Source organism: Lissotriton vulgaris, chromosome 9 (assembly GCF_964263255.1).
Source record: "Lissotriton vulgaris chromosome 9, aLisVul1.2, whole genome shotgun sequence".
In the NCBI taxonomy this organism is placed as follows: Eukaryota; Metazoa; Chordata; class Amphibia; order Caudata; family Salamandridae; genus Lissotriton; species Lissotriton vulgaris.
The window spans coordinates 1,130,481,175-1,130,508,345 of record NC_141697.1 but is presented as its reverse complement, the minus strand read 5'-3'; the positions used below and the strand labels follow the sequence as shown (position 1 = coordinate 1,130,508,345).

General features: G+C 43.1%; 1 protein-coding gene across 1 annotated transcript in view; it reads right to left on the bottom strand.

Moving 5' to 3' along the window:
- FGD3 (FYVE, RhoGEF and PH domain containing 3) overlaps positions 1-27,171 on the bottom strand; it is a 569,969-nt gene that overhangs the window by 295,086 nt on the left and 247,712 nt on the right. The window lies entirely within an intron of this gene.

Sequence of the window (27,171 nt, the reverse complement as noted above, 5' to 3'; positions counted from 1 at the left end):
AACGTGTGTGTGGGGGGTGCTGGGGGTGAGGTAGTGATATCTGTGTTGCGTAAATCTGGGATTAATTTAAAGTGAAGAAGGGCTGTGTGGGAGTACTCTGCATATATAAAGTGTGTATGTTGTGTTTGTGACAGTAACTAAAGTGTGGCGCTTAAAATGTGTGTGGGGTGGGTTCTGCAAAGCCACGTGTGACATACAGAATGGGTGTAAAGTGCGTGTCTGCAAAGTGGGGTAAATTATATTCTAGGGAAATATCAAGAATGAAGCTCCTCTTCCCTTACTGTTAATTAATACATTTGGATCGTGAAAAGTGCGAGACAACCGATGGCAGTCACGTAATCCTCAGCTTGCAGCAGAGTTCAAACAAACAAAACAAGATCAAGCCACAATTCCCCACACCAAACCAAAAAGGGGGGAAGTGGGGGTTTAAAAAAAAATGCGACACGGCGGGCAGGGGAGGGGGCGGAGCGGCATTCAGATTACATTTTGTACCAACAGGATGTCAGCATTTTACTTTGCGAGAGCACGCTAGAGAACAGAAACAGCAACAACATTGGCGGTTCAAAGGCTAGACTCCTTAATCCGAAATATGTTCCACTGGCTATGGGTTCCAGCAACAGAAAGGCAGCGCCATTTCTCGCGCCAGTAGTGGCACGCAGCCGCTGGGGTGACCGCAGCTCACACAAAGTAGGGGCTGGCATTCCTGGGATGCCAAAGATCTGAGGTGGGGGAGGGAGAGGTGAAAGGCTTCACAGATTTGTTCAACAAGGAAGTAATAAACAATGCGCGACGTTGGGAACTGCGGGCGAGCTCTTTTTGTGTGCATATAAAGTGTCAAATAAAGCGACTGCTAAGGTAGCTGTAGCCAAGGCGTGGAACGGCCGCCATTGTCCCGGGCTGATTGGAATGGAAAGTGAAATAAAGCGACTGCCAAGGTAGCTGTAGCCAAGGCGTGGAACGGCCGCCATTGTCCCGGGCTGATTGGAATGGAAAGTGAAATGTTTCAGGAAAGCATGTCGTGCCTGCATAGAAGAAGCTCATTAAAGACAAGACGGAGGGAAGAGAGGGGAGGGGGGAGGAGAAATGCGACACGGCGGGAAGGGGAGGGGGCGGAGCGGGTAAAATAAACAAACAAGACGGAGGGAAGAGAGGGGAGGGGGGAGGAGAAATGCGACACGGCGGGAAGGGGAGGGGGCGGAGCGGGTAAAACAAGACGGACGTGCACACGCTTTTAAGCTCAATGCGCATGCGCATTGAGCTTAAAAGTCACGGGCACTGCAAGGAATCGCCACGATTCCTTGCAGTGTGGATAAAGAGTGGATAAGTCCCAATACTCTCGCTTGCTCGATGCGCATGCGCATCGACAGGCGAGACCTAAAAACGTGTAACTGATTACTACCCTAAGAACCTCCAAGCTGCCCAGCCGCGTCTGGGCCCTTTCCCCTAGCAAACCTTTTAAGCACACCACTTTATGAATACACAGTCTGCTTCACCTAACTGCACGTCCGCTGGCTGGCTGGCCTCTGTGAGAAGCAAGTTTAGCTACTAAATTTATATTTTTACAGCCAAATGGATGCATCTGATTTTAAACATGTGTAACTCGTATATTTACTGTACTGAATTAACTTTATAAAATGTTTTTATTTCTTTTAACTGAACACAAAGAAGCTAAATAGTATGTTGTTTTTATATCATGTAATAATTTTAATTAACTGAATCATGACAAAATAAAACTTGTAACTTGTAACAGTGACAATTGTTTCCATAATTTTGTGCAGGAGCTAGCCGGAACATGTTATGCAATTCAACTGGGATGTTAATGACAAGATGTGCTGTAAAAAAAGAAAGTGGAGGTAAGCCCTGCGGGTAGGCCAAGGTACAACGGTCAGCCAACTGACACCCAGAAGGAGGAGGGCCTCCTAAATCCAGAATCACAGAATTGCCCAAATTGAATTTCTTGAAAATGCTGAAAATACAGGAGCCCACTACTGAAGTACAGACCTGAAAGTTTGAAGCATGGTCCACTGTTTGCCCTCCTAAGCAGATTCAAACTTCCATAAAGGTATAAAAAGGATGTGATAAAGTAAACTGAAGGCATCACAGGGACATTGAAGAAGGTGAAGCTCATGGAGGAACATGACATCCTAAACAGTGATACTGAAAGAAAGGAAGGAAGGAAGAGCTACAGCTTGACCTCTGAATGCAGAGACTGGCTTGAGTCTCTAGAGAACTAAAGATCCGACACCCATGCAGGGGAGTCTATTGACAAACCTTGGAAGATCAACTATGTGAAATGCTGCTAAGAGACCATGTAGAAGGAGTGCTGGGACTTCGCTTTCATCTAAGATTGTCCTTGTGTTTAGTGCTTTACCAGCACAGCTTTGATGTAGTAAGCCAGCTGAAACCAAGATAGTGCTTGTTCAAAAAAAACGCATAGGTTTTGAAGAAGTAAAGTTAAGTATTAATAGCCTTCTTTGTGATATTGGCTTGTAAGGGAAGAAATGGTGTATCCTGTTATCTCGAAGTTCCCTGCTACTCAGCCAGTTTGTATGTGATGTGTTATTCAGTCTCAGTTAAATCAAGAAGAACAATGGAACCTAAATGTTTGAGGTTCTTGAGGCCGACAGAATGTTTTTTTAAAAGTGAATTACAGTTGAGAAATACGGGCTTTGGTAAACAATGATTCGGAAAATGACTGGCAATGGGGACAACAATTATCAGAGCTCTCTTAATCTGAGCTTTAGGACAAATGTCCAACCACTGTGTGTGTATGTGTGGGAGAGAGAGAGACTTCTATGAAATTGTTTTTTTATAGTAATTGTGTATTTCTGTTAGCGAGAAAAATGGCGTGTTATTAACTCAAATCACTTTGTTACACTCTTTGCAGATCAGCAATTTACGTAATCATACAAAATATATCATGTATTAAAATTAACAAGCCAACACCACACTGTATCTGATAATGATTCTCGAATGAGCACCTTAAAATGTAAGAGCCCCATTTAGAGCTAGACAATATTGAGCACTTGTCAAACAGTGGAAGAGGATCTACCCACCCTGCTTTTTTTTTTAAGAGCACCTGGTAAACAAAACATATCGCAACAACCTGGTGGGAACCTTCTAATACTGTGGAAGTCCTCTAAATGTGGGTCTACCTCATTTGGCTAGTTTTGCCTTGTGTATTGGTTTGCATCAGATTTTATTCTTCAATACAAAGGTCAAATCTGTTGTGCATTGTTCAGGTTTAGCTAATCTTCTCTGATCTGATCCATTAAAGGTTTCAGACCATAATTATCCAACATTCAAAGTAGCAGGATGGTATCTATCCATAAATCCATCACTCTCATTTTTCTTTCAATCTATAAAATTGGGCCAGATTCTCAAAGCATTTTGTGCACCAAATTTCAATTTAGGAGAGGAAAGTTAACACTTACAACATTTTACAGATTCCCATTCCTTAGTCATAGAGTAGGATCGCTGTAATTTTTCGACCGTAGGATCATTTATGAAAATGCTCAGTGGTGGCTGCTACGGAATGGGGGTGATGGGGGCATGGTAGGGAGGAGGGTACGATACCATTTTTTTTAAACACTTCCCGGGTTAAAGCCGCAGCGTCTACTCCATCTTCTTTTCTTCCTGGCTTGCAGTAAACACGGGCTCCCCTAAGCCAATCACGATGCTGCTGCCATCAGCATGACAGCAACGTTGTGATTGGTTTGAGTGGCCTGTTTGGCCACTCAGACAGTGCCTGGGAGCCTTTGAGCCATTCTCCACCCAGCTGTGAAACACAGTCAGGTGGAGAAATGCTAAGTGCGCATGACTGTTATGCTGGCCCAAGAGGGCCGGCTAAATTGTCATGCGCAATTATGGTGCACAAACTGCTCCTCCTCCATGTGACCCCGGCCCTACCTCGCCCTAACTTAGCCCCCTCGCCTGTTCAAAAATAAAATATAATAACGTTAGTATCCTTTTATTTTTCCATTTTCCACTGCTCTGAGAACAGTGGGGCGATGCTCCTCCGCCTTATCGGAGGAGCCGCCGATGGTGCTGCAGTTGGTGATCCAGAATTAGGGTCACAACTGTGAGCTTTCTGGTTAGGTCAACCTTTAAACAGAAGATGAACCATAACAAACTTATGATGTATTCTCATACCCCTTTGCAGACAGTTTTCTTTGCAGGAAGCACATTTATTTGTTCTTGACAAAGGCAGGTGCATTTACAGAGTGGTATATTGCACAAAATCCCTCATACTTAAGGCCTGTGCAGGAAAGGCATATTGGAGAAATAATTGCGTAAGTGGGATTTTCCAAATGTAGGAAATTTTCAAAGAGCAAATTTTACACACTCAAGAAAATCTACAACTGGCATAAATTTTCCTCCGCCAGTACTCCTATGGTTCCTCGTGAACCTGTGAAGGAAAAAAACGTGCTCAATATAGAAGTAACCCTGCGGGAACAAATGTCAGACCACTCCAGGTAGCCCTTTGGGAGTATGGTCCAATGTTCATCTCTTCCTGAAAAAACTCAATATAATAAGTATCCAGCAGTTAGGGGTTTTCTAATTATATAATACAGTCATGGCTGTAATTTGTTATGATTGTCACATGTCTACCTGCTCGGGAACGAAACATAAATTGAGCTTCTCTGATATATTTTTAGAAACAGAAACTCTGAAAACTGTCTAGGACCCAATGTCTTTGATGTTCTACCAATATTGCAGTAGATAAGTACAAAAACTACTTGTGTAGATGGTACAGAACAATAACGATAGAATATAAGTAAAATGAGGTAGGTGTGAATTTCAGCCTAAAAGGTCATCGACATATTACCTGTGCCGATGTGATTTTATGCTTTTATTTAAACTGCCTATGTCAGTGATCTGCCAGTGGCACATCAGTGGAACTTCCGGTCTCCACTATGGAGACCACAAAAGGAGCCTCCTCCCATTCTCCACTGAATACCTACCTACTCCTCTGGTGTAAAAGAGACTTCAATGCTAGATTTTTGTGAGATGGACAACGTCTAATGTATTGATATTGACCTTGTATATGCAGATCAACCTGCAGTTGGAACAGAGGTGATATTTATCCAAAAACAATCTTCAATCGCAGTGATGATCCAGCTTTAGAAAGCAGCAACAATTCAAATGTGGTGGAAAGTATTCGTGCCACCTGAGACTCCACAGCCTTGAGTGGTCCGCCAAGGGCTGAACTGGGAATAAACATTGCTCTTTCTTTAAAACTGTTTTTGTATGTGTACAGCCACCTGTCTTAGAAGATCATTATTCAGAAGAGGAAGAGAAGACTAAGGAGAGATGAAAAATTAAAGGAAAGTTTTAAAGGAGAACAATTAATTGTAACTAAGAGTGGCATGCCACTTATTGTGTCTTAAAGAGTATGTTTGAATGAGCAGTGCCCTTTCACTGTACCAATCAATTAGTATTATTCCAAGGTATCCTAACTCTTTAGGTTTCCCGGCTCTATAACTTTCTTGAATAAGATTTTGACACAAGGTGTGACAAAAGAACTTACGCCAGTAACTCAACGGCGAAAAACTTTGTATTTTTCTCTGAATCCTCTTTCCAGACAGGTGCAATTTACTGCCTTCCAATAAAAGGTGTAAAAACGTTACTTAAGTCTAATCACTACACAAACATCTTAGATCTTCAGACTTACTCATTGCTGACGCAAACTCATTTATGTACACCATATTCAGTCTGGTTAGTGACACCCATCTCCTCTCCTTTTATCGATATAGTTAGTTTCAGTCATCTACTCAAGGTCGCTATGCCCCCACTTGAACTGCTAATTCTAATTTTCTTGTTCTCGTTCATTTAAAAAAAACATTTTGGCAGTATTTTGCCTTAGTTCTAGGTAGTTGTCTTTGTAGTAGAAACCAGCCCACTGTCCAGGCCTAGTTTCACTGCCTGCTCTTTGAATGAAACTTAGAATGGGGGAGCTCCGACATCTCCATAATATTTTGCCACACCTTTATCCTTCCTTGATGGATACACTTTTCTTTAGAGCATTCCGCAGTGATACTTTCTGCAGTCAGCTCAAATTCAGATTCAGCTTCTAATAGGCCTGAGAGAGGGCTGTGAGAGAGGAAAATGTGTTATTCCCCAAAGATTGCACTGGGAGTATCCCAGTCTATGTTGCAGCGAAGATTCAACTCCCTGCACCATATTCAAGGATTGCTTAAGGATCAAAGTGGCTTGAGACTCGACTACTGAAATACACTATACTTTGGAATGCATTATTCTTTGATACAGAGGCTCCAGTTGGTTCAAAATGCAACCCCCGGACTTATTTTAGGAATGTCGGACTTTACTCAGTCTCGGTACATATGGTGAAACTACACTGGCCCCCGATTGAGAAAAGGATCTTGTTTAAGGTTCTGTGCCTTGCGCATAAAGCATATTACGGTGCTGGGCCTTTCTATCTCAGCTGTACGATGCAGAATGATGTGCCTGGAAGAGGCCTACTAACGAATGTCTAGCAGTGATATCAAACACTAGCCTTGCTAGGCAAGGAGGCAGAGTGTTCTCCTAGAGGGCACCCACTCTTTGGAATCAATTACCGCGGTAAGTAGTCTCAAACTCAACAGTGGTCACTTATATTTTAGGAAGATTCTGAAAACATGGCTTTTTTTTAAATTAAACCTGTTTTTAGCTTTTTCAACAGATGGTTTGGGTTCTTTTGGTATAGGGACACCCTTGACTGGCTGGGTGCTCTACAAATCCCCATTCTATCAACATCCGAAAACATCGGAATACTTCAAAAGTAGCAAATGATTTGTAAGTCCAGATACTATTAGCAGAGACAACATTATGCAGAATCTGAAAGTACATGATGCAAAGTTCAATAAAATGACTTAACTAAGTGACCATCTGACTGAGTGAAGGAGTAAAGTATTTGTTCCTAATTGCATTGGCTTTTAAACAAGGTACCAACTATACTATATTTAATTTCACTTCAGAAATGCAAAAGGCTACACACCTAGGAGGTCAAAAGTACATGTTGAATTATTTAAAAAAAAAATCAGATCATTTGCACATACTGTATTTTTAATTAATGCCACGAAAGTTTCAGCACTCTCTTCAAAAACTATTTTCTAACACTGAAACTTGGATAAGACGTACAGGAAAAACAAATGTAATCTGATGTTGCGCGCTGAAAGGAATGGGGAAGCAGTCCGTAGGGTTAAGGATGTGGTCATATGTCGGACATAAAGGAATGGGAAGTTACCTGATCTGGAGACGTTGTGGCAAATGTCAGAAGGTTCATTACGTTTTATACTATGCAAATACCTCGCCACCAAAATATATTACAAAATACAAATCTCGAAAATGAACATATTGCTCTATTGTTGGTGTTTCTTGAAAAATGTTTTTGTATCGTTGATCAGCGTTGCTAGGACTTCACTTTTAGAGCGCCCCCTGCAAATGTCCAAGCCAGTAAAACCGGACGCTCTTCTTTTTTAATGTAGACATCTGTATGAAATGTGTGTTTTTCTTTTATGCAAACGTCATTACTCCACAGGCAAACATAGGTTATACACATAAAATTACACTAGAACTCGTGCACTATTTTATTGATTAATGGCCTAAAAATGAATGCTATTCTCGTCAAATAAGTTGAATTCTTTTTGTATCACTAGTGTAGGTCTTCTTTCCTTAGCCATTTCAGAACACATATAATAAAAACTCGACTATGTTCACCTCGAGGTCACTTGACTATCAGACCCTCAGATCATAGCGTCCTGCTCAGTGCTTTTTCAAAGAAAATGTTCCTAACTTTATGTTTAAGATTATAAAGAGGAAGGAATATCACTCCAATCGAGAGGGAATAACGAATTAGGAACTATGTTCAGAAGCAAACCGCATGAGGTCACTTTCCGTAGCTGGCACTTACATGGTTTGTTTTATCGCAGAGTCAAAAATGGTACAAAAATGTGCTTATGAAGTTTATTGTGCATTTTTTATGTCGTGGTAACAAACAAAAGCAAGTAAGTGTAAGTAGTATCAATCACCACCTGTTTTAACGTATTCGAACAAGCTTCTACATATAACAACTGCTTTAAATGGGCAAGCACTGTCCGGTATTGAGTACCAGCACTTCTTTCATTTGACAGTGAGAGTACCCGCACTTCTCAGCACTGCTGCAATACCTTTAATGGGTAGAGTACGGCAGTTCTCAGGCACAGACAGGTACTCCAGATAGTGAGGACCTGCCCTTCTATATTTCCAATTTAAAGCACTGCTTACAACTAATAATAATTACTGTATTGCCCTAAATGCCACACTTCTGGTTTCTAAGCGCTATAAACATTCAACATACCCATTGTTTTTATAATGAGAAATAAAACTATTTAGATACGGCCATTGTGGTTGGTGTTACTGCTGAAAAGGATACAACCATGGTTATTAGGGTGATATTCAGTAAAGTCTCCGAACTTCCATAGGCTGAGGTAGGTCACGGTGGAGTAACGGGATTGGAGACTTTCTTATAAGGATCTTTATTTTACCATTGAAGCCTCATTCTCCATAGACCACACTGAACCCACAGCCGCAATTCCTCTGCAACTAAACATAGATCAGGGGCGGCCTTAGGCATGTGCAAGATGTGCACCTGCACAGGGCCACCAAACCCCAGGGGCCACCACGCCAGTATATATCCTTAATATAATAATCCTCTGAGGATGGATACATATTTGCGTGGCGGTCCCTGGCAGGGATTTGTCCGCCTCCGGCTCTGTTCCACTTCCAAACACCCCCCCCCCCCTCTTCACTGGCCTCCGCGCTCTGCCCCGCCTGGACCCCTCTTCCGGGGCCCTTTACCTACGCTCCCTGCCCAGGGCCGCCATGAGCCTAGAGCCGCCCCTGCATAGATCGCCTGGAGGGCAGTGAGTAACCTCCCTTCTGCCTGTTACTTACCTACTATGGACTGGGTAGATAAAAATTAGTCACCCTCACTTTCTGGAAGACCCCTTCACCCCACCCCCCATCTTATTAAAATGCTACTGCAAATCAGAGTCTTAGAATCTGGGAGGTAAATCACAAAATTATTGTTAGAGGGTTTATAATTGCACGCTACCGTATAGGTAGGTAGAAGATTGCCTGAAATAGAACTGTTTTTTGTTAATAGAATCTATTGTTTTTCTCCATCTGGACAACATTGTGTTTTTGCCCTCTAAATAGTTATTTAAACACAAAGGAGAATACAAAAAAACTTGATCACAGATTTTAGTCACAATTAAATCTTTTGCGGGTGATGCCACATTAATATTAAGAAGCATGGTGAATTTAAACATGATGTCTCCATGTGAACAGGGTTCTCCTCCTACGACCGTCAACGAAAAAACATCTTTTTCGAACGATTCGTCTTTGGAAATTTCAGGTAATTGTCTGGAAAGCTGAACATTTTTTCTGCAAATTATCAAATACAATTCCTCATCCATTTCAGAAACAAATCCGGCACGATGAATAAAAAACTAATTTCCATCGGCATCAGCTGATTTCACAGTGTTTTATTGTAACTTTCATGACAAGAATGAGGCGCACTTCAACACGTTGCTGCTGGATGAGTAACTGCTTAATAAAAAGTGCTTCGTGCTGACGAGGAAGGGCTGCGTGCAGTGAGCGGCATAGGGAGTTTAATTGCACTGTGCAATTTCCCAAAACAGTAGGATGACTCTGAGCCATCTGTGATTTGCAATGCAGCCAGGAGGTGTTATTCTACCCAGTGCCGTCTTCACGCATGGGCACGCTGGGCAGTTGCCCGGGAGCCCCATGAGCATAGGGCCCCGATGCAGACCAGAATGTAACATTTTCTGTTAAACATTTTTATTCCTGTGAGCGGTTGTGTCAGCAGGGCCCATTGCACTGCTTTGCCTGTGAGCTTATAATGCTGTTAAACCAGCCCTGATCCTACCTCCCCATCGGAAGAGCTGGTTAGAATGGCAATTCGAGAGTCATTTCCATGCCAACCTTGCCTTGTTGTGTGGAAGAGGATGGGTCTGCCTATGACTCATATCCAAGTAAGGGGGTGAGGAGAAGGGGGGTGTACAGATTAGGCCTGGGCTGTAAATTTCGTTCTGCTCACGGAATTTGCGGAATTTGGGTAGAACGCAAAATTGCCCAAAATTCTGCGTTCCACAACTTCGCGAAATTTTTTGCTTGTTCGCGTTCTCAAATGCGTGTTCCAGAGATATTTCCCCCCGAGCATGCAAACAGCGATTGCGAACAGTAAAAAAAGCATTGCGATCAAGCAATATATATAAAAAATATATTAATAACTATGCAGAGGGCAACTTGGACTAAACAAATAAGCATAATAAAGAAAATGACATTTCAGTGGACGTGCGATGTGTGATCATTTTGCCAGGGGAACAACATATCTGCCTATCATGTGAAAACATTAAATTAAGACAAAATAAAAAGGGAAATAGCGTTATCACAAGCATTGGTAGAACATAACCAAAATTAGCTTTGGATTCTGAGCTGTGTGGTTTTTCCGACACTTCCTGAAGCGACCAAGAATTTAAAAACATCACCAGACGACAACCAAAGATAAAACACGTTTGACTTATCAGCTGTCTGAAAACACACCCGCACATTACAATATACTCTGATATACAATTTCTAATTCTAGAAAGAATGAGCAACTGTTGCACACTGAACACCATCGAGAACCATTCCCACCGAATAAAGCTGAAGAAAATAAGTTACTGCTATTAATACTATCAATAAAAGAACACTCTTATGGCTGTCACTTCCCTCACCTTCCGCACGTAAACTAATCCTTATGTCAAAATTTCGGGTTTTAAAAAAAAAAAAAAAGTCTTCCAGCAAATTTTAGTAACATGTAACTACAATAGGTATACAGAAAACTATTAAATGGGATTTCTTAATTATTATATTATGGAGAAGTAAGTAAAGTACATATTTAAAAAAAAAATAAAGCACTAATAACACAACTGTTTTTAGTAATTGCAAATATTTGTAGCATGCGTTTTAAGCATATTGCATCAGTGTCTTATGACTACTATCCGAACTAGTGGCGCAACTTTAATCCTATACAAAAGTCACACAGCTATACCGAAACTGATTAAAACAAGTTAGACAAGTTCCATTTTCTATAACGACTGTTTGGCAGACGCAGAGAGTGGATGTATTCAAAATAGCTTGAAAGTACTACAAATCTGATGCTACTGTGGATGTGAGGGGTGGTCTATTGATGGTCTTCCCTCCATGAAATCTCCAGAGGGTACACTCCTCCACCCTCTTTTCATCTGACCGCAGAAGTATTATTGTGTTTTGGGTTGAGTAGCTGCACCAAAGGAGATGCCTGTTGGAAGCATTAGCGACCATTATGTACACATTTAGATATGTGGTATTTCTATAGTGCAAACCTAGGCAAAAGGGAGAGTAAGACAGCACAGGGTCACATCTATACTACTATTATAAAGAAAGAGGTCTCGGAAACCATTAAAGGTGTTCTGGACTCTGGGGGCAAAGCCATGCTAGTGATGTTGGATTTGTCGGCGGCATTCGACACCGTCCCCCATGATGGTCTTCTTGCAAGACTCTTTGAGATCGGTCTACGGGGGAAGGTGTTCGACTGGTTCACTTCCTTTCTAGCCGGCCGCCGGCAAACGGTCTGGGCGTCGCCAGATTCCGCCGTGATGCCGCCTCTGGGAGTCGGGGTCCCACAGGGCTCTATCTTGAGCCCGACCCTATTCAACATCTTTATGACCCCATTGGCGGCGTTGGCGGAGTCGTATGGCGCCCAGATCGTATCCTACGCGGACGACACCCAGCTCCTCTTCTCTTGTAAGAGAGGAGGAGACTTTGATGAGGAGAGTATCCGGGATTGCCTTGGGGCTGTTTTTCAATGGTTCCAACTGAACAGCCTCAAGTGCAATTCCGATAAGTCCGAGGTACTCTTCTTCGGGTGTGACATAGAGCCAGACTGGCAGGCCTGGTGGCCGATTAATATGTTTCCCCCGCCTTGTTCGTCCCAAGTCGCCAAGAATTTGGGGGTCAAGATGGATAATGGGCTAACATTGAAATCTCAGATCCTTGGGGTGGCGGGCACCTGCTTCGGCATCCTTAGGATGTTGCGGAGGTTCCTTCCCTTGTTGTCCGAGGAGCACAGGAAACTGACAGTGCAGGCTTTGATTGGGTCCAGGTTGGATTATGCCAACATTCTCTACCTGGGCCTACCAGAGTACTTGCTGCAGCGGCTCCAAGTGGTGCAGAACGCTGCTGCGAGAGCAATCTTTGGATTAAACAGACGGGCCAGTGCATCGGGCCTGTTGAAATCCTTGCACTGGCTTCCTATCTGGAAACGGATCGCTTTCAAGGCTCTGACTCTGGCCTATAAAGCTCTCCACGTGGTGGGAGCAAAATACCTTCAAAATTGACTGGCCTTCTATCAACCGACCAGGTCTCTGAGGTCGGAATCTCTGTTTCTGGCGGTTGTCCCGCGCGTGAAGAGAGCGCGTTTGGGAGGCCGCTCTTTTGGATTGCTGGCGCCACAGTTGTGGAACTCTCTGCCGCTTGCTCTGCGGGGAGCTACTAGCCTACTGGCTTTTAGAAAAGGCCTTAAAACCTGGTTGTTTAGCCAGTAGCCTGTTTCTCCTGTTTTTACTTGTCTGGTATTCTTCCTTTCTTTTATCGGTGTTATGTTATTGTGCTGCAGCCTTTCTTTTCCAATAAAGCGCCGGGACACTCTTTTTGAGTAGCCGTGCGCTATACAAAAGAATAAATAACATAACATAACATAACAGAGAACTGTCTCCTTTGAGCCAGGTAAACTTGAAAAGTACACCACCAATCACAACACCCAATACAGCGTTGGAAAGGGGAGATCCAGTAGATGGACATAGGCTATGTAAAAAAAATATATGTGCGTTATTTAAAAAATTTACAATAAAAAAAAAGTAGTCCCTTCGAAGGAGCGCCGGCCGTGTGTGCTAACCACATACGTGCTGACATCATCATCGGAGGACGGGAGTGCGAGGAGGAGTGGCGGACAGGACCACGGGGAGGAGCGGCGGACAACAGCACGGGGAGGAGCGGAGAACTTAGCCACACTGGAGCGGCCTGAGGTACGTGAACTGCGGGGAGGAGCGGTGAAGTAAGGAGGACAGGACTGCAGCAGCGGCGGACAACAGCGCGGGGAGGAGCAGAGAACTTAGCCACACAGGAGCGGCCTGAGGTACGTGAACCGCGGTGAAGTAAGGCGGACTGGAGCGGGATGACAGGTAAACTTTAGCGCTGTAGCGGGGTGTGTATACTGGCTTTGTTCGTTTGCAGCGTCAGATGCGTGGCCACAGTGTTAGGGAGCAGGGCGTGTGCGGATGATTGGGGGCACTGAAGGTGGCGGTGAACTTGGGCTGAGGAGGTGGTTGGGGGCCTGGATTTCGGCGACTGGGAGCAAGTCTGATTGTCCCCGGACAACGTGGGAATGGAAGTGAGCCTGAGGTTAAGCAGAGTTAAGAATAAGTTCCAGCGCCCAATACTCCGCTTAAAATTACGGGACCAGTGCAATTACATGTCGGCGGGTGGAATACCAGGAAGCCTGATTGCCCCCGGACAACGTCGGGGCGGGCTGCTAGTCCAATTATAAATACATTGATAGGAGAGATGGCTGGTTGTGGACTGTTAACACAGCGGGGTGCAGTGTTTATTAACTCGTTCCGTTGGCCGACGCGAGCACTACCTCCCGGGTGCTGCGCACGACTGTTGGCCGACGCAGCATCGCCCACTCCGTGGAACGCCCGCACTAAACGGGTTAAAGGAGGTGACGTGGCAGCTGGGGCCCTTTGAAAGTGGTAGGGCAGAAGCTCATGTCCCAGTTTGCACCATGCAAGCAAGACTATGTCCAGTGTTTTGGTAAGTGGATGGAGAGAAGAGTGTTTACTCCCTGAGATCGTTCATAACAAAGAACATTGTGCTTTTTATTTGCACAATTTCCCCCTGGTTCTTACCTTTTTAGAGGCGATATGACAAAAAATTAATAAGGAGAGTACAGCCAGTGGTCTGGATTGCCTCTAAGAGCCCATGTACGAGCCAGGCCATGTTTACGTTTGTGATGTAAGTCATGCAACAAGGACCATGTAAAAATCAAAGTGCCTTCAAAATTCTGAAATGTGTATTTCTTTAACATGCGGAAGCGTTAGACTTTAGTACGCCCGTTTATATATCTGCATTGAGAGGTAGGAGTTTTTAAACAAGAACTTAAAAACATTCATGCCTTCCCTTACCTTTACACCAATGCCATTAGTGAACTAGGATGTAAGTTCTCTGTCATATGTGGCTTAGATTCTTATTATAGATTGAGCAACATCATAGTCTATGAAATCCAGGAGGAGAGGTTTTTGTGCATCCTTAACTCATTTATTTGAAGGTTGTCTCATGCAGAAATGCATGACGGCTTTGAATGGTACCTTGGGTCGTTCGTGCCATTGCAGTAGCAGCCCTAATGCACACATCATTCCAGAAACAGCAATAATGTAATTATTTGTCTGGGCTCTCTTTATGTAGGTGAAGAGGTACCAGACTTTTCTGTTATTTGACTATGAACACGAAAAAGCTACACATTTAAGGTTAATTTTGTCGATGCAGTGTACACTGGCCCAACTAAAAAGAGAACAATTTTACTTATAATATTAATGCAAACATCTGGGAGGGGAAGAGGTGGAATGGAGGATATAGAAGGATACAACATAATATGCAGCAATCCACTTCACCTTGCTAGGGTCTTCACTTGGAGTTAAGGTAGCTGACTCCCAAAAAGTGGCAACACTTTAGCGGTGAGCGCAACATTTTATTTTCTATACCGGACATACTCCGGCCTTGGCACTGCAGGCTGCCAGCTGCAGATGTGTCAGGTCAGTCCACATTCAAATTCCACTCAGGGCTGTCCACCTCCCAGCGAATAAGTCGTTCAAACAATGTTGTTTCTATGTGTCCTGTAAAATATCCCAGTCAGTACTCCTCTGCATGTGTTTTTTTGGTTCCCACAAAAAGTCACACGCACTGCCTGCTGTAGTCCTCTCGTTGACCTCGCAAAGGCGGAGCCTGGCAGAAGCACACCAATCAGCAAGAAAGACTCCTGGGATAAGTGACGTGAAGCCTCACACAGGGCTTCTTCCTACAATGTCCCAGGCTGCATCAATCAACTGCGCCTCTGCCCTGCTCAACTGCAGCACCCACTAGGTTGAAGATGAAGGTCTGCAACAGTGGTAAGCAAAATGTCATTACGTCACTTCTGTCAGATGCTGGGTCCTCTGGACACGCCTGACTGCCTGACCTTCACTACATACGAGTGCAAGGCAGCCATTCGATTGCTCATTTGTAAACCCTGCCCGAGTTACTCTTTAAAATTATAACAGAGCTTGCAAATCAGGTGGCTGTGAGCAGAGCTCCATAGCCCTCATTAAGAAACCGCATCTGAGGAGGTGTGTTATGTTATGTTATGTTATTGGGGGATTTTTATAGCGCACTGCTACTACGGAGAGTGTCCCGGCGCTTTAAGATCCTCAGTGGTACCGAAAGGCTTCTCTTGTGTGTCTTCAACTCCTCCATTAATTGGAGCAGAAATGCATGGATACAAGGATTTTCTTACAGATACTGGGTGCATGGAAGAAGAAAGCATGTTACCTTGTATTTTTATGTTTTACACGGTCTAGTCTGATGATGTAATTGTAATGTAACTCATGCATCTGGTTTTGAAGAGGATGCGCGCCAGCAAGGGGAGCCAATGGGGTTCGGTCAGGATGGTGGTGAGATGTCTTGAGAGCTTGGATATGATGTGCTGTGGAATGTAGGATGCCCCTAAGGAGTGCCAGTGTGGAGTCTGAGCGGCTGTGGAGCAGAGCCTAACTACCATCCAGATACAAGAGTATGAGGTCTTGAAGAGTGTTTCTGAAGTTTTTTCTTTTTTAAAGAAATAGCATCACTTTTTTTAGAAGGGAGAGCTGCTACCAGGCGCTCTTTCTATTTTTGGCAATGTGTTCCTTAAATGGGAGACTGATGTCTAGGTTTAATACAAGTAACTTGCATTCTTTGAAAGTAAGGATTAGCAGCCATGAAAATCCATGTCATTGAGTAAGGTTTGAACAGTTTCTTTCTGTTGTTCTTGGCAAATAACAGCAATTCGGTCTTGGTAGGGTTAAGCTTCACGTAGGTGCTGGCCACCCAAATCTGGAGGATGTGCAGGCAGTGTTGACGTGCTGGATGTCTGAAGAAGAGGAGACCTTCAAGTAGAGTTGTGTATCATCTGCATATTGATGAATCTTAATGCTGTTATCTCTGAGGAGAGCACTGAGGAGCTGCATGCACAGGTTGAAGATGACAGGGCATGGTATGGAATCTTGGGGGTCTCCGCAGGTGATATGGAACTTTTGGAACCTGGAGGTGCCCATGTGAACAAAATGGTGTTGGTTAAAGTTAGGAGGGGAACCAGTAAAGGACATTGCCAATGAGGGGGGGGGAGTATGAGAGTGAGAGGGCCAACTGTGTTGAAAGAAGCTGAGAGGTCCAGCACTATCAGGAGGTAGGGGTCATCTTCATTGAATGCATACATTTTGATATAACACCACTGGGATACAGCATCACTGGATTTGAAAAAAGGGAATTTGTTGTGTGATGCACAGGTTGACATTTAAGAATATAAACACTAATATTTTTAGAATTAAAATAACACTATTTAAATACAGCCATTGTGGTTGGTGTTAATGCTGAAAAGAATACTGTCATGGGTATTCGGGTGAGATTCAATAAATTCTCCAAGCCTCCATAGGATGAGCTTAATAGAGTAACGGGTGTGGGGACAGCATAGAAGGATTTTCATTTTACTGTTGGAGCCTCATTTTCCACATACCGTACTGAGTCCACAGGAGCAATCACCATTCTGCCTGTTGCTTTCCCGCTATTATAGCCTGGGCAGATGGAAATGAACCAGTTAGCCTCATTTTCTGGATGTCCCCTTTACTCAATATCCTTTCTGCCCTTATTCTGCAGAGCATGGATTCTCTGTGCATTTTGTTTTGGAATATAAGCAAGTAATCTGAAACTTCACAAAGAGTGAGGCCTTCCTTCTCCCACGCCCCACCCCAATCATCCTGTGCATTCTACTTTCCTACAGGAACCAAGAGTCCCTGTTTCTTTTTCATGATGGATTGGCATGGTCATTTCTCTTTGGTTGCTGGATATTTCCCCATGAGTTACCCTATTAGGCATCACTCAATGCAGTTCACTGTATGTATCTTTCCCAACAAATCTCACTGAAGCTTATGGTAGGAATTGGAATGAATGTGTTGTTAAAGAAGTTCATTACTCAAGAACTGAATTCCTTGAGCATTGTTAGCATAACACATGTATACTATTTACAACTGCCAACTCTATATGAAACATGACTAGCCATGCTGAAGCCTGTGTAATATCCCTCATTCCAGACTGTGAGCAATCATTGCTAACTGTGCCCACCACCCAAATGCATCAGGCGCCACCGACCACCATACCCTACCAGCACCTCACACTAGGCAGCAGTGGGCCTACACCATGTCAGCCTGCTGCACTGTAGTCAGAGGAGTGGTCTGCACCAAGCATGAGTGCTACAAGTGCATGTGTTTAAAGGACACTACATCCAACTGCTAACTATGGCAATTCCATCGCCATGCTGCGAGTGAGCAGCAGTAATCAAACTAGCAATTACCTGTGAGTCCATTTAAGAGTACACAACAATCTCAAAATAAAATCAGGCATTACTTGTAAGTATTTAAAATCCAATAGATTTCAGATAATAATCTTAGAGCCACTAGAAATAAAAGTAAACATTTAGGAACTGATCTGTGTCAAAACATCTCCATTCATATTACAATCCACATCTACTATTGAGTGAGCAAATCCTAAATTTACTGTATCCAAAAAACATTCTTCTCCACCACCCCATCGAGAATTCAAACATAAATGACACTCTCCAAAATAATCATATACAACCTTGTTTGGGTTCAATCATTGCTGTTGTGGAGACCACTATTGACACTGATTCCATGTAGTAGATTCACTCATATGCCTACAATATGCCAGCCGAAGAATATGTACCGCTTGAAATCCACAAAAAGAGTTCAGTTTGTTAAATTTACTGCAGAAATCTGTGTGTACTTTGAACTTCACAGGACATACAGTTGATCTACCTAGAACAAGAAGGCTTAAAGAACATTGCCTCATGGATGAAGGCCAACCTCCTCCAACTGAATGCCGAGAAATTGGAAATTATGTTGTTTGGAGGCGCAGCAATAAGCTGGACACCTAGTTGGTGGCCGGAGGAACTGGGCCCGGCACCCTCCCCGAAAACAGTGGTCAAGAATCCGGGAATCCGAATTGACCAGAAACTTACACCAGAAGCACATGCCACAACTACTGCACAAACATGCTTCCACATACTCAGTCTCCTTAGAAGAGTGTTCCCTCTACTACCTCCTTCCACACGAAAAACACGGATGAAAGCTTTAGCGTTAAGCCAACTGGATTACTGCAATGCATTGTTGGCTTCTGCAAATGAGGCCTCCCTGGACAAATTGCAAGTAGCCCAGAACACCGGGGCCCGATAAGTAGCAAATGCCCCTCCCCCAGAACAGCCTCAATACCGCTTCTAAACAAACTCTACTGGCTCCCTGTGAGAAAACGAGTGAAATTTAAGATCTGTTGAACCGTTTTCAAAGCTGTTAACGGGCTGGGACCCCCTTACCTGTCCAACAAAATATCAAGGTACACACCCTCTAGGTTTCTTCACTCAGGATCCAAGTCACTTCTCTGCATCTCGAGAATTAAAAAATCCCCCATGGGTGGCAGGGCCTTTATGCACTGTGCCCCTACTCTCTGGAACGAACTTCCTTGCCAACTACGGGAATGCCAGAACCTCCTACATTTCAGAAAGCTGTTAAAAACCTATCTCTTCTGAGGTATGTTAGTCTGCCCAAGAGCGGTGATACCCCTGTCGGGGGGATTTGGGTGCTATAAAAACTCACAAATATCAAATATCAAACTAGGGTCTCCAACCAGTAGCTTGTGAGCTACTGTAGCTCGTGAGCTACTGTAGCTCGTGAGCTACTGTAGCTCGTGAGCTTCTGTAGCTCTCCAGCTACCTCTGATTAGCTCACCTGTGTGCAGCTCAGCTTATTAAATTAGAAAGCTTTTGCTTGGTTGATCTATTATACACATAAAAAAATAACTAGAAAATTCATTTAAAAAGAAGAACTACATAAGAACAGATAACATCTATCACTGGAATAGTTTTCCCAACATTGAATTCCTAACCAAGTAGGATATACATTTCTGGAGTCTCTTACTGTCAAACGAGAGCCATAAACAAATAAATCTAACAGCGAAGAAAGTAATCATTATCCACCGAGGCTTCTTCCTTGTGATCATGTCATCAACAAGGCTAATAAATAGCATATTACACTCTGCGTATCTGCACATGTACTATATACAAAAACTAACTCAAGACAGAGGTATCCAACCTTGTAAAATATAAGCACCAATGAGCCTCCATGCTCCCAGTGAAGAAGATGGGTCAATTTCACAGCTGATCAGTCAACTGGATGGAACAAACGTAAAAAACTCCGAGTCTGTAACAACGAGGGCACATCAACCAGCCAATCATTGCCAGTGATCCAATTTCAACCTAAAATTGTTACAAATGTATGCACAATCACTAGCCTAGAACGTCTGAGTTTTGCGAGCATAACAACCATGTTTACATGCAATCAAGGAACTTCCATTGACTTAATTCAAGTCATACTTTAGATATAAAAAGAACAAATAGCCGAATGCAGTAAATGTTTTCGTCTGTCAAAATTGACTTTTTTTAAATGTGAAAATTACTGACTGTCTTCATCTAATGAGGGTTATTCAGGCATTAGCCACACAAGAGTCACAAAAATGTCAAAAGTGTTATTTTGGAGAAGATAACACTTCCTGTTCGAAATAATATGAAAACAACACGGCAATTGTACGGGTCTTTTTGACAGTTACTTGCTACGTGTTAACAGTCGTCTTTTGACTAAAAGAAATGCATATAGGTCTTCGTGAGAGCACATCTTTGCTAGGCGTTAGTCGACAATAACAAAGAGAACCTGCAGGTCAGAAGGAAACGCTCACCGCTGCCCAGCTGACGTGGATTGCAACAGATTCTCTGTACTCTTAAAAAGCTCGGTTTCGACTGATCAGAACCGAATGGTTCCTATCCTAAGAACTAACTTTAAAACAATCTACCAATCTTTCTAGATTTGCATGAAAATACAGAGTGAAATGATGGAACATACCTGAACTTTGCCAACGAGGCGCACATATTTCGTCTGTGTCTCGACTGCAAGGTTTCCTGTTCTGTCGCCAGTTCCTTTTTCTAGCACGCACCAAAGTGACACTGCATTTACATTTCTGGTCGACGATTACGTGTCGAGAACTGCTGGCAGGAACTGCAGACGCTCTGCATGCTTAAAGGTCTCTGGTCACAGCAGAACAATTTAAACTTATGAAACATGTCCTGTGAGTTGCGAATGCTTCACACCCACACAGGAATGTGTTAAGATAAACACGACGTAAAGGATGAGAAAGCGTAACTTGTTGCAATTGTCATTCGTTGCACGTTTAATGAATACACTGAACGCTTCTCTAACTTCTTAGGTTTCAAGTTTGAGTACAGCACTAAAGCAACTAAGCATGTGCCCAACTATAACTAGGGTACAAATAGCAAATGGAGGGCAAGCAGAAAATATCCAACCTTTCATGGCTGTCAAGCTTTTCTGTCCACGAAATTATCTCTGCTGTAATTCTGCAACTACCATACATTTATTCTGCGATCCTGATTGTTTCCTGTGCTGCAAAGGCAGGGAGTGGTGCCCAAAAAACATTTGCAGTACGACGTGTGTGTTATCAAAAATGAGCAAAACTGTACGCAATGTAGACTTACTACTTTTGATGGGGTAATTCACAAACTCTCACGCAGTAGTTTTAGAAATCAACTAAAACCATTATTCTCCGGGTGCATACCTGAATTTATAAGTCCTGGCTGACACTGTGAATATTTAAGATTAGGAAATATCTGCATAGGCTCCCTGCATCTTTGTTTTAGCTTTTTCAGATAGTAAATGTATAAGAACATCTAGGGTGGGAAATACAATAAGGAATTGATATGGATATTTCAAAAATTGCCACCTCACGGGTGTTCCTAACATTAATAACCCCTGACCTTCTCCCAGGACCACCAGTCGTATCCTGTCTACCATGCATATGGCTGTGGCAAAGCATGGCACCTTGAACAGCCCATAATACTACAAATGTAATCTACACCTATGAATATCTGCCGACGCTAATTCTGCTAATCAAAAGGAAAGCTTCCAATTGTCATGCCTTCAAGTATAATTCAGGTACACAAAGATTTGTGGATAAAACCCATAATCTGCAAAAGGTCGTTAGACCACGCATTGCACATTTTGCTTTAAAATCCCAGAGTTAAGTAAAAAATCCAACATGCATGCCCATGTTTAGGGTGAAGTTTGCCCCCCAATGTTTGGAAAGTGTATCTCGGAGTCTCATCCGCTGAGCGGTGTAGATCATTTTAACACTTGCATGACCTAAACAGCTGCTGGAATGCTTGCAAAAAGAGCGTACATTTGGCTAAACATCCATAGAAGGGTCCATGTGTGACCTTTGATCCTGTAATTACCATCCTTGTACTTTCAAAAGCTGAAGACGTTAGTTCTTTGCGGCATGAGATGTGTTAAAATTTAAGAACCACTTCAAACTGTCCAGATGTGAACTACTCGCACATTCATCTACAGCGTCTTTTCTTTTGTCATGATGCGCGAAACTCTGCACTGTATAATCACATCATGTCTGCATTTCTCCTAAGGGTGACGATCCCCATGCACTCTGCATTCATTTGGACTTGCATACGTTTATGCTCCTTCACTGACCCCTAGACCTATCCAACAAATTTGAGGTTCATGATTTATGTTGATACCTTCATTCAAAGTGAGGGCTACACAATGCACTCCTTCAGCAAATGTTCTGTTATGTACTTTTAGAATAAACCTTGTTTAATCACAGTGTCGACAAAGAGCACAGGTAATTTCTTGATAATGGTCTTGGTAAGTACCAGCTCCTCAAATATTCAATAATCTTACCAAATCCAAAGTTTTGGAGAAAGAGGGGAGGTTAATAGATCAGTGAATCCGATTAATTTTAATAACTCTTATTTATTTTTATTATTTTATTTGTGTATTTTAATAAAGCGCGCACCTACCCCAACGGGGTGTCCCGGCACTGAAGCTCAAACTGCTAGATCATGCCTGGGGAAGCAATTTAACAGAAAAGGAAGTTTTTCAAAGATCTGCGGAATGCCGATTCCTCTTGAATCAAGCAAAGGGAGATCGGAAGTTTATTCCATAGGGTGGAAGCGCACACTTCAAATGTCTTTCCACCCATGCGCACTTTTTTAAATCTCGGGATGACAAGTAACAGCTTAGAATTGAAACAGAGAACTCGAGAGTTACAGTAAGGTCGTAGACTTGAGGAGCGATAGGCTGAGCCAAGGCCTTTGGTGGCCCGGAAAGCTAAAAGTCATGGCTTTAAACTCAATCCTTTTGTGGACAGGAAGCCAATCTAACTTCTGCAGGTAAGGGGAAATATGTTCTCTAAGTGATGTGCCACAGACTAGCCGGGCTGCAGCATTTTGCACCATCCGAAGTCTGTGGCACAGGCCTGATGTTAAGCCAAGGTACAAACCGTTGGCGTAGTCCAGGTGTGATGTGATTAGAGCCTGGACAACTGTTTTTCTGGTGCAACTGGGCAAATAATTGATACTTTTTTTATCATTCTAATTTTAGAGAAACAGGCTGCCGAGAACGTGTGAATTTGATTATGGAGAGAGAGAGAGAGAGAGAGAGAGACGTATCCCATCTAACACCCAAGTTTCTGACTGAGTCCTTGGGGAAAGGGGCTAGGCTGAGATCTAACGGCCACCAAAGATTAGAGTCCAAAGGGGAGGGTTGAAGAAAAGAACCTCGGTCTTTCCTGCATTAAGTCGCAAACAATTGAGATCCATCCATTTTGCAATGTCTCTAAGACAGTTTTTTAGGGGGTCAAAGGTAGACAGAGTAGGGTCGTCATAAGAAAAAAGAAGCTGGATGTCATCAGCATAAGATGTCATCCTAATTCCCGACAGAGATATAAGTTCGGCCAAAGGGGAAAAGTACACATTAAAAAGAAGCGGGCTCAACGAGGAGCCCTGCGGCACTCCCCATTTGAGTGGGCGGCTGGAAGAGGTGTAAGGAGGAGTGTATACTTGTTGTGTACGGTTAGAGAGAAATGATGCGATCCACTTCAACACTGTGCCCTGAAGGCCAATAGCTCGAAGGCGAGTGAGAAGGATTGGATGGGAGACGGTGTCGAATGCTGCAGAGAGATCCAGCAGCACCAACACCGCCTTCGATCCCTTGTCCAGGGTCCAACGCACGGAGTCGGCCATTTCAATCAAGGCCGACTCAGTACTATAGCCGGCCCAAAACCCATGTTGGGAATCATGGAGTAGGCCATTAGATTCGATAAAACTGGTAAGCTGTTGATGAGCAAGTCTTTCAAGGATCTTAGTCGATGCAGGGAGTAAAGAGATGGGCCTGTAATTACCCGGATTCTCAGGGTCAGCATGGACCTTTTTCAAAATGGGGACCAAAAGAGCATGTTTCCACAACTCGGGATATATGCCAGAACTCAGGGAAGCATTCCAAATGCTATTGAGATGAGGGTAAAGAAATGCTGCTAAGATTTTAAATTGTTTAGCCGGCCATGGGTCATTGGGTGATCCTGAATTGCATTTAAGAAGTTCCTAGAGGGAGAGATCTGCCGGGATTTCCTGAAAGTCAGCAAAGACAGATGACGTTACAGGATTAGTTGGCAGTATGTCCCAAGTGACAGGGCCATTGGAAGTTGGAAAAGAGGCGTAGATTAAGGCTATTTTCTCTTCGAAGAAATCGGAGAGATGAGTACAAAGGGTCTGGGAAACTGGAGGTCGTCGATTAAGGGCCTGTGGATCGGTAAAAGATTTAACCGTCTTAAATATCTCCTTGGAAGAGCCACAAGCTTTGTTAATTCTATCAGAGAGATAGCAACTTTTTTGGTTAATAATCATTTTACGGTACTCTTTAAGGGCTGCTCTGTATTTTAGTTTACTTTCTGCCGAGAAAGTCCGTCTCCAATGACGTTCAAGGGATTTACAAGCAGATTTTTTTGTCTTAACTCGTCCGAGTACCATGGCGCCGCTGGGGCAGAACGATAGGTTTTATTGGGCCGGAGAGGGGCCACAATATCAATGGCTGAGGTCACCCATTTGTTGAGATGGGATATACGCAAGTCAAGGTCCGAAGCCCCTGGAGGATTAGCAGTGACAAGGTGTTCCTGTAGAAGTCCCGAGGAGATCTTACTCCAATTTCTGCCGTATTCTTTAGCCAATATCATGGGTCTATCCTGATGGAACAATTGAATAGCGAAAGGGATGATATAGTGGTCAGACCAAACCACCGAACTGGGTTCCCTTACTGAAATACCCGTGAGATTTGAGCAAATGACAGATATTCCACATTAAATTATATGTCCTCTAGGCCTGGGCGGTGAACTCTGCTCCGTTTCCGTTGCCAAGTGTGTGGAGTTTTCCACACTCCGGAGACCACACAGAGTTCCGAAAAACTCTGTTCAATGAAGCGGAGCAGAGTTTCTTCTTCACTAGCGCTCACCAACTTTAAATTAGCTAGCACGCGCATGGAAAATCCAGCGCTACACCACCTCCCAGCAAGTTTTCTCAATGAGGGCAGTCACTTTTGGTAGCGACCGCTCGCATTGAGAAACCTTCCGTTTGCAGTGCCAAAGCTGCCGCTTGAGAAGAACAAGCATAGAAAAATATTTCTCACAACCCCATGGTAATCGAAATCCACGAACAACTAAAATTGGTCTTCAAGCCCTTCCAACAGCGTAAACCCCATCCCCATTCCTTAAATACCCCACTAATCCAGTGAGGTCAAATATCAATCTTTTACTTTGTAATCATTAATACCCATCAAAAACTCATTGCATTTTCTTTTTTCAGCCACTAAACATAGAAACAGACAAAGTAACCATTGAAGCTGGAGGGAATAAACCCACTCCAACGAATGCTGAATTTATTGGTTTTATTACATTTATTCTATTAAAGCACAGGTACTCATAAGTACTGTCCGCGGGCCACCAGCGGCCCGGCAAACCTTCCTTGGCGGCCCACGGACCTTGCAGAGTACAGTTCGTGTCGCATGACATGACATTTTTTTTTAATAATTTGGCCATTAAGCACCTTACCACTGGTTATTATGTTTTTTTTAATCTAGTGAAGTCAAACAAAATTAGAAGGGAGGGGCCATCAGGGCTAGATGATCTTTATACAGAGCCAACTTCATCAGGAACCATTTCTTTCTAGTGAAATAGTCCTCACTTAGCTCTCAAGCACAAAGGACCGGTTTCCAACACACTTGCTACAAACTTGAAGCCTCCAAGAGCCGCCTGGCCATTCCAAGCTTCCAGGGGGATAGAGAGCATCCAAGCTCAGTTCTTGTGGCCTTTAAAGAATGGACTTCTATGATGCAGTCACATCTTCTGACCCTGGGGATCCACTAATTGAGAGGCCTGGAAGGAAATAATTGCATCAAGAGGGTGAGAAGACTGGCTAGTCCCCAAGGAGATACCATTGGTTTGTTTAGATTCATCTAAATCTCTTTCTAGTGTTATGATTTTCCCACTAACTGCCTGCCCTAGGAGACGATTTTTCGATCTATAGTTACCATCTGACTTAGCCATGCAAAGACTAACTCATATTGGAGACCAGATGGACATATGTGTTATCATATCCCTTTTTAATCTGTTATGGTTCTCCAGCTGTTGTGCATTTGTCATCACCACTGTTTGTTTCGCCTTACTTTTTTAAAGAGTATGAGCTTTCACTGTTACTTTTGAATGGCATATTCCACTTCCGTTACAGCTATCATGTCATTCTGAATCCTCATAATCGTTGCTCAGTCCACCCACAATCTAGGTACCTGGATTATGCAAGAGCGGCTGCCATACTGTAAAATCCTACACTTATTATTAAACATGAACATATTATCTTTAAAGAAGTATTGCAGGTTTACATGAAAATCCGGAACAATATAAACAATTATCTTAGTTGAGGTGGATTGGACACCCTCCTGCAAGTGTTGAGGTATCCAATGGAACCATAACACATAAATAAACTGTCTCTACAGCTCCTTCCACTGGTCACACAAATGTATCTAATGGAAAAATATAAATATTTTGTGTCTCATTTGGATCATATTGGCTACTCCCCTGCAAGCTTACAAGCATCTAATCAAAAGATATAAACAAACCTGCTCCAATTATGTTGGATACATCTTAACATTTATTTTTGTGACCAAGCAGAAAGTTCTTACTGACCTCCAACACTTCAAAGTAATAGATCTGTGTATATAAACGTGCTGTCTGGCCAAACGTCGGCACAGATGGACACACAAGGAGAACTCACGGATACAGACATACTTGGAGAGACTTGGAGCAAGCCTCAGCTATGTCTTCATTTCAACTCTGCTCAGCGTTTATTCATTTCAAAGGCTACGGCTTATTGAGAGGGCCCTGGCAGCTACAGTGCTATGGGTAAGAAGATGGGAAAATGGGCTTGCTTCTTGCCAGATTATTTTTTATTTCAGGCTCCTCAGTTTTGTTTCTGGTAGAATGAGAAAATGTTCTTGGTTACATCATACACTCATAATAGTAAGATGCACTATCATTCATAAATTCATTTAAAATGATGCCTGCTCCATTTAGGGATAGCTCACAGGTGTTCTTGGGTTCATTCAGTGTTCAAAGACACATTTGGACCAAGGAATATAGACACCATATCTCGTAAAATGCACATACTTTATTATAGTATAAATTCCCTAGTTCTACAATACATAGCTGATGGTTTTAGTACCAAGACAGTATATTTGAGTGAATGACAGTGTGGTCTCTCCATACCCAGTCTGATGATTCTATTTTGCTCCCATAGATAAACTCTGTGTATGGTAGGGGCTGTTG